Raw genomic sequence first — 8842 nt, 5'->3', positions numbered from 1 at the left:
TGCGTCCATCTCGGGCTTGGGTGCAGTATTGATGCAGAGAGGGCATGTTATTGCTTACGCTTCGAGGCAGCTGAAGCCTCACGAGGCGAACTACCCGACGCATGATTTAGAGCTGGGGGCTGTTGTGTTCGCCCTCAAGATTTGGCGCCATTACCTATACGGGGTTCGTTGTACTATCTACACGGACCACAAGAGCCTGAGGTATCTCATGGACCAGCCAAACCTGAATATGAGGCATCGTCGGTGGCTTGATGTGGTAAAGGATTATGACTGTGAGATCCTCTACCACCCGGGGAAGGCCAATATGGTGGCCGACGCGCTTAGCCGCAAGGCAGCGCCGATCAAGGATATCTGTATGAGGATGACAGTGGTGACTCCGTTGTTGGAGCGGATTCGGGAGGCCCAACAGGAGGCCATGAAGGAGGAACATCGGAAGAGTGAGCGGATTGTGGGACAGGTTTCCTCCTTCGACTATGATAGCCGAGGATTATTGACATCACACCGTAGGGTATGGGTACCGTACCTCGGGGGTGTGCGCCAGGTGTTGTTGGAGGAGGCGCACAAATCCCGATTCTCCATTCATCCCGGGGCGACGAAGATGTATAGAGATCTTCGTCTAGACTATTGGTGGCCCTGCATGAAGCGGGATGTAGCATGGTACGTGGAGCGGTGCTTGACCTGCAGGAAGGTCAAGGCCGAGCACCAGAGGCCACACGGAAAGATGCAGCCGTTGGATATTCCTCTGTGGAAGTGGGAAGATATTACTATGGACTTCATCACCAAACTTCCCAGGACCGCGCGGGGAGTGGATTCCATTTGGGTCATCGTGGATCGGTTGACCAAGAGTGCCCACTTTATACCGATCCAGGAGTGTATCTCGGCCGAGAAGTTTTCCGACATATACATTCGAGAGGTGGTGGCTCGGCACGGAGTGCCAGTCTCCGTGATTTCAGATAGGGATGTGCGGTTCACTTCCAGGTTTTGGAAGAAATTCCATGACGAGTTAGGTACTCGTCTGCACTTCAGCACCGCCTTTCACCCACAGACGGATGGTCAGAGCGAGCGGACCATCCAGACTCTGGACGACATGCTGCGGGCGTGCGTGCTAGACTTCGGTGGTAGCTGGGATACTTACCTCCCATTGGCAGAGTTCTCTTACAACAATAGCTACCACGCGAGTATCGATCGTCCTCCCTTCTAGATGCTATACGGGAGGAAGTGCATGACCCCGATATGTTGGGGTGAGGTTGGCCAGAGGGTCATGGGGAGCACCGAAGTGGTGCTCAAGACGACAGAGAGGATTCAGCACGTTCGGAGCAGGCTTCAGACTGCACAGAGTCGGCAGAAAAGTTATGCCGACAAGCGCCGATCAGACCTGGAGTTCCAGGTTGGGGATAGGGTTCTCCTGAAGGTGTCGCCATGGAAGGGCGTCATCCGATTCAGGAAGCGGGGCAAGTTGGGTCCCAGATATATTGGACCTTTCGAGGTTATAGCCCGGGTGGGCAAAGTGGCGTATAGGCTGGATCTGCCGGCCGAACTCAGTCAGATTCATAGCACCTTTCACGTCTCACACCTGTGGAAGTGCCTGGTGGACGACTCAGCAGTGGTGCCCCTGGAGGATATTCAGGTCGATGACAGCCTGAATTACATTGAGCGACCTGTGGCGATCCTCGATCGGAAGTCGAAGGACCTGAGGAACAAGAAGGTCGAGCTGGTGAAGGTGCAATGGCAGCACCGGAAGGGCTCGGAATGGACGTGGGAGCCGGTGGATGGGATGATGGAGCATTATCCGGAGCTTTTCCAGGAACGAGCAGCAAACTTCGAGGACGAAGTCTAAAATAAGTGGGGGAGATTTGTAGCACCTAGTTCCTGGTATGTATTTCCTTTATTTAAGAATTTTGCATTTTGTCTTGGGACTCGACGAGTTGGCGGCCCAACTCGTCGAGTAGAATCGGTTTAGACCCGGGGTTTAAGTGGTGGACTCGTCGAGTCGGCGGCCGGACTCGACGAGTAGATGCTGTCTGGACAAAAACCCTAATCTGAGGGTTTGCACCATATTTAATCATCTCATTCAGCCCCCACTCGTCCCTATTGCTCCCAGAAACCTTCCATAGTGAACCCTAATTGTGTGTGTGAAGATCTAAGGCATTTGTGGTGATTTTTGGTGGTTTTGATCACAAGGAAGAAGGAAGAACTTAGAGGGATCAAGAGAAGACCAAAGGAGTCCTTGTTGGTTCATCATTTGCAGTCTCCAGAAGGTATAAAGTTTATACCTTGCTTGTCCTTTTGTTAGATCCCCTTTTGGGAGATTTAGGGCTTTTAAGCCATATTTTGTAACCAACCATGATTGCAAGCATGGTTGGGGGGTCAAGGCTTCGGATCTAGGACCTTGGAGGGGTCACAAGGAAGTTAGGGGTTGCTTTTGCACCCATGGAAGGCTCCATGCATCTTAAGAGCTTATTTTTAGGCATTTTAGGCTCAAAGTCCCATGCATGCACGTAAAGTTTGTAACTTTACGTGCTAGATCGATCTTAGGGGCATAGATATATCATTTGGACAAGAGTTGCACTTCAGAAATCGAAGAATCAGAGCTGGACGTTATCGACTCGGCGAGTCGTTCTTGGGACTCGGCGAGTCGGAGACTTGACTCCCTTTTTCTGTTAGGGTTCGAAGGAACCCAGTTGGGTGATTTAAGAGTTTTAGAGGATCCAAAGGAGTGACCCAACGTATTGGACTTAGCCTTAGACCTGGAGTTCATGGGACTCGGTGAGTACATGAACAGACTCGGCGAGTCCAAGGCAATCTCCCAGCATATGAAGATGAGCTCGACGAGTTGTTCATACAACTCAGCGAGTCTAGGATAGGACTTGTTATTCAGATGAAGATGAACTCGGCGAGTTGTTCATACAACTCGGCGAGTCGGATGAAGGATCATTCGATGTTCGAATAGGAGGAAAACTCGTCGAGTCATTGCCTAACTCGACGAGTAGGGACGGGAATGAGGACAATTAGATGGATAAGGACTCGACGAGTTGGCGGCCCAACTCGGCGAGTCAGGTCGGCTGGAAGTTGACTTTGGCTTGACTTTGGCTTGACTTTGACTAGGTCAGGGGCAAAATAGTCATTCTACCATAAGAGTAGTTATCAGACCTTGATTGAGTGTTTTGTGGGAATTATAGCCGGAGGATTTCCGGAGCAGCAACAGTAGACAGAGAGTTCGCACACAGATCGACAGCTACTACTACGAGGTGAGTTACCTTCCAGTAGGGGTGGGTCTAAGGCATCAATGCCGGCCCACCAGTGGGTAGTTATGTTTGAGATGATCATCTTTGTGATAATTATCTTGGTATGTTAATGTGTTATGGTCATGGGATATGCCTGTGTGATATGCTATGTGTGTAGAAGGGATTAGTTGTCCCTACCCAGTTATGTATGACTGTATGATTACCTCTCGTTACGATATGCTAGTGCTAGGGGGTGAAATAGTCCCCAATTACCGGTTGAAAGATACCGATGGCGTGTACCGGTTGAAAGATACTGATGATGGTTACCGGTTGAAAGATACCGATGGCAGTTACCGGTTGAAAGATACCGACGGTGTTATGTGGTATGTGGTATGATGGGGGAACTCACTAAGCTTTGTGCTTACAGTTTCAGTTTTGGTTTCAGGTACCTCTTCGTCCAAGGGGAAAGAGCCGGCGGCGTAGCAGCGCATCACACACATGGTTTCCGCTTCGGATTTTCTGGGATTGTACTCTGATTTTTATTGTTCCTGATGATATGGTTTTCGAGACATGATTTTATGATTTTATGAATGATGAAATAGTGACAATGTTTGGTAACCTAAATGATTATTTACTTAATTTAAAACATTTTTTTGGCCTCAAGTTTTGGGATGTTACAGTTGACCCGTGAATGGGTTTTGAGCATGGAATGGTAGCTAAGTGGTTGTTATGTATAGGGTGTGAGTAGAGCCGGTTGCGGAGCAGAGACATTTTAGTTATTCACACGACTTTGAGGTGAGTTTCCTTCAGTAGGAACGGGTCGAAGGAACCAACACTGACCCACGTAGAGTAGATAAGTGTGGGTTGGGCCCGTATCTTAGAATTATTTAGGTTTAGTAGCTAAGTGTGGGTTGGGCCCGTATCTTAGAATTATTTATGTTTAGTAGCTAAGTGTAGGTTGGGCACGTATCTTAGACTTGTTTATGATTAGTAGCTAAGTGTGGGCAGGGCCCGTATCTTAGTATTATCTGAGTATGAATATGAATTGGTAGATTATGGTTATACTTGTTGTCTGCCTGATACTTGTATGTATATTTGGTTAGCGGAGTGTGGGTGGGGGCCCGTATCTCCTGGATAGCGGAGCGTGGGCGAGGCACGTACCTCCTAGCCAGCTGAGTGTGGGTGAGGCCCGTATCTCCTACTTAGCAGAGTGTGTCCGAGTGTGGTCAAGGCCCGTATCTCATAGTTAGCCGAGTGTGGGCGGGGGCCCGTATCTCCTTGAGTGTGGGTGAGGCCCGTATCTCCCAGCTGCATGTTATATGTTATGGTATGGGGTAGTTTGGGGTGACTCACTAAGCTTTGTGCTTACAGTTTTCAGTTTTTGTTTCAGGTACTTCCGATAGCAAAGGGAAGAGCTCGGGATGATTGCAGTGCACACACCATTCATTTCAGCCTGGGATGTTTAGACTCTGATATTTTGACACATGATTTTGATACAATATTTTGTTATGATGATTTGAGATACATTACTTATGTTTTTATGAGATGATGAATGGTATTTATGGTTTTATAAAATAATTAAAAACAAAATTTTTGGACCGTATTTTTGGGATGTTTCAAGTTGGTATCAGAGCCTTGGTTTGAGGGATTCGGGCACACTCTCGGGGGTGCCTGAAATCAAACTAACGAATTGGTATGAAAATTTTCAAAAGAAAATCATTTTTATAATAAGAGCTTTGAAAAGAGAAAAGAATTTTAAAAAGAGAAAAGGGTGTGGTGCATGCAATCAGCCGAGCTCAAGTAAGTACTCCCAAATTACCCATACAAGTTTATGTTATGATATGCTTATGAGAACTACATGCTAGATTAGGACTAAGGATCTAGGAAGGATGCCTTATGTGCCTGTTATATGTGTATCAGCTTTACGAACTGCATGCTAGTACAGATTAGTCAGTGATTTGATGGCCTAATTAGGATATGCTTGATTATGTTTACTCGATGCTCGAATGCTGCTTGCTTTGTGCTTTTAGGAGTCTTAGTTAACTTTTACTAACTAGTAACGAATATGTTAAGTTACATATTGCAAGGACTAAATAATTTCAGAAGGTTAGGTCTAGCTCTATTTCGCAGCTCTTGTTTGAGTCCAACCGTTATAGGGTAGGATCTCTCATTCGAATAATTATCTAGTCTTAGTGATATGTAATGGTATTCGCGAGCTAGTTAGGGGGATATAGCAGGGACTTCTTATGCAGCTGATGGCGGAGAGTGGGATGGTGATTACCCTAGGGCAAGCCTAGGATGAGAGTAGCACGTGAAGCAGTAGTAGTAGAAGGGACTTGGTGAAGTCAAGGAAGTTCTTGAGCAAAGTACAGATAGATATTGAAGGTAGTATGGGCCATACTACTGAAAGTAGAGGATCCGTACTCGAATCAAGGAAGGCTGAGATGAATCTAGGGAACTTGTAGTATACGTGATCCCTCGAGATATGATTAGTATTCTGATGTTTGTTATGATGTGTTTACAGAATGATGGTATTACGCACTAGACCAGTCGGCAGTTCAGGCGCCGGTGAGGGATCAGGCTCAGGCTCTAGATCCGGGCAGCCAGATGACCAGACAAGGGAGTTCATCTCCTTATATATCACACGCAGTATTCTGGATCAGACTCCTGTGATATTCGGCACGATCAAGGAGGGTATTTTGGAGCTTTTGGATGAGAGATGGAGTGCTTTCCGCACCGACGTGGCGGCCATGATGGGGTCGCGCACACTGACATTCAGGGAGTTCAGAGCATGTGGAGCTCTCGATTACCATGGGGCTCGGGACCCCATTGCGAGCACTAGATGGTTGGCTGATGTAGCCAACGCATTCCGCGCTAGTAGATGAACCGAGGGGGACAAGGTTCGACTTGCGTCCTGTCTTCTAAAGGAGAGGGCCCTTCTCGTTCCGCAGTATGTGGCGGACGAGGAGATGAAGAAGGCCCGATATCATGAGATGTTGGGGAGTGATATCCGCCAGTTTGTGAGCCGATCTAGCTGCAAGACGCTGGAAGATATGATTGCTAGGGCTCGAGAGAGGGAGTTGTATTTAGAGATGGAGAGGAAGAGGAAACCAGAAGGGGTCTAGTCAGGGAGTGTGGGTAAGAAGCCCAAGGTAGATTCCCGAGGGAAGGGCCATCAGGGCCGAGGCTACTGTTGCAAGTTTGGCGGGACACGTGATGGGGTATGCAGGGCGGGTAGTTCGGGCTGCTTTATGTGCGGCCGAACGGGACATTTAATCAGAGATTGTACAGCTACTACCACCACCATGATAGTATCAGACCTGATTTGCTTCCAGTACAATCAGATGGGACACAAGTGGTCCTAGTGACCAAGTTTAGCAGCAGCAGGGCAGGTGGCAGCACCCGCTCCTGCTACATTGAGGATTACAGATGGTCGTCAGGGCCAGGGTGAGGTGCATGTGGCGAAGAGCAGGGCCTTCCAGTTGACAGCAGAGGAGGCACGAACAACTCCCGACGTGGTGACAGGTATGTATCTTCTCCTTATCTCTTTATTTATACTGGTTATTGCTTATGTTTATGTGTTTTGTTATAGGATCGTTCTTAATGAACGGTATATCAGCATTGATACTGTTTGACTTGGGTGCTACCCGCTCGTTTGTGTCGCTCGCGCTCAGCAAGCGATTCGTAGGGGCTCCGGGAGAGCTGGATTGCCCACTTGATGTGGAGATAGTAGACGATAGGACCGTCAGGGTTGCGAGGGTTCATTGAGGATGTACACTGAAGTTATTTGATGAGTAGTTTTCTGTGGATCTAGTCCCTATTCCCCTGCGAGGGAATTAGGTGATAGTTGGTATGGACTGGTTGAGCCTCAATGGGGCAGTGATCGATTGGGAGCAACAACTAGTGAGGGTTCGGACTCCTGGTAGGGGAGGGTTAGTTATTCAGGGCGAGAGGCCGCAGTGTGGACCGACTCTATGTTCAGCAGCGAGAGAGAGAGAGGCGCTACCTTCAACATGGTTGCTTAGGTTATGTCGCCTATGTCATGGATACTCGGGATAAGGGTAAGGCGACAATCGATGATGTACCGGTCATGCGAGAATACCCGGATGTATTCCTGGAGGATTTTCCTAGGATACCTCCGGAGAGACAGGTTGAGTTTAGGATTGACCTAGTCCCTAGTGCGACTCCGATAGCCAAGGCACCATATCGGTTGGCTCCTCCCGAGATGCAGGAGTTGTCTACGCGGCTGTAGGAGCTGTTAGACAAGGGATTTATCAGGCCGAGCAATTCGCCATGGGTAGCCCCGATCCTGTTTGTGAAGAAGAAGGACGGGTCACATCGCATGTGCATAGACTACCGGGAGCTAAATAAGGTTACGGTGAAGAACTTTTATCCTCTCCCGAGGATTGATGATTTGTTTGACCAGCTACTGGGCACATCTTGGTTCTCCAAGATTGATCTGCGATCGGGTTACCACCAGATGCGAGTCAGAGACGACGATGTTCAGAAGACAGATTTTAGGACTTGCTATGGTCACTATGAGTTTGTGGTGATGCCGTTTGGGCTCACCAATGTTCCAGCCGCGTTCATGGACCTCATGAACCGCGTGTGCAGATCGATGCTGGATAGGTCTATGATAGTCTTCATCAATGACATCTTGGTTTACTCCAAGACTCAGGAGCAGTATGAGGAGAACCTGAGGGAGGTGCTGGAGACTCTGAGGAGGGAGAGACTTTTCGCAAAGTTCTCAAAGTGTGAGTTCTGGTTGTGCGAGGTGCAGTTTCTGGGGCACCTTGTCAACCAGAAGGGTATTCTGGTCGATCCGGCCAAGATTAAGGCCATGATGCAGTGGGAGATTCCGAGGTCTCCAACTGAGATTCGGAGTTTCCTTGGTCTAGCGGGTTACTACGGGGGATTCATCCAAGATTTCTCCAAGCTCGTTATTCCCTTGACCCGACTGACCAAGAAGTTGGTGACATTCTGTTGGGGGCCTGAGCAGCTGGCAGCCTTCGAGACTCTCAGACAGCGGTTATGCGAGGCACCGATTCTTACTTTGCCGGAGGGTGTCGATGACTTTGTGGTTTATTGTGACGCTTTGATCACGGGCATGGATGTGGTATTGATTCAGCGAGGTCACGTGATAGCTTACGCTTCGAGGAATTTGAAGCCTCACGAGGCTAACTATTTGACGCATGATTTAGAGCCGGGGGATGTGGTTTTCGCCCTCAAAATATGGTGGTATTACCTATATGGGGTCTGTTGTACCATTTACACGGACCACAAGAGTTTAAGGTACCTCATGGATCAGCCGAATCTGAACATGAGGCAGCGTCGGTGGTTAGACATGGTGAAGGACTACGACTGTGAGATCCTTTACCACCCGGGCAAGGCCAATGTGGTGGCCGAGGCCCTGAGCTGCAAGGCGGTAGCGGCCCCGATTCGAGACATCTGTCTGAGGATGACAGTAATTACTCCATTGCTGGAGCAGATCAGAGAGGCGTAGGTTTAGGGCCTGAAGGAGGAGCGCCGGAAGTGCGAGCGGATCATAGGCCAGGTGGCCTCATTTGATTATGACAACCGTGGGTTGCTGACCCTACATGGGATGGTCTGGGTTAGGT

Source organism: Lactuca virosa, chromosome 5, assembly GCF_052849685.1.
Source record: "Lactuca virosa cultivar CGN04683 chromosome 5, Lactuca_virosa_CGN04683_v6, whole genome shotgun sequence".
NCBI lineage: Eukaryota > Viridiplantae > Streptophyta > Magnoliopsida > Asterales > Asteraceae > Lactuca > Lactuca virosa.
The sequence above is the reverse complement of the archived record's forward strand: the minus strand, read 5'-3'. Positions refer to the sequence as shown.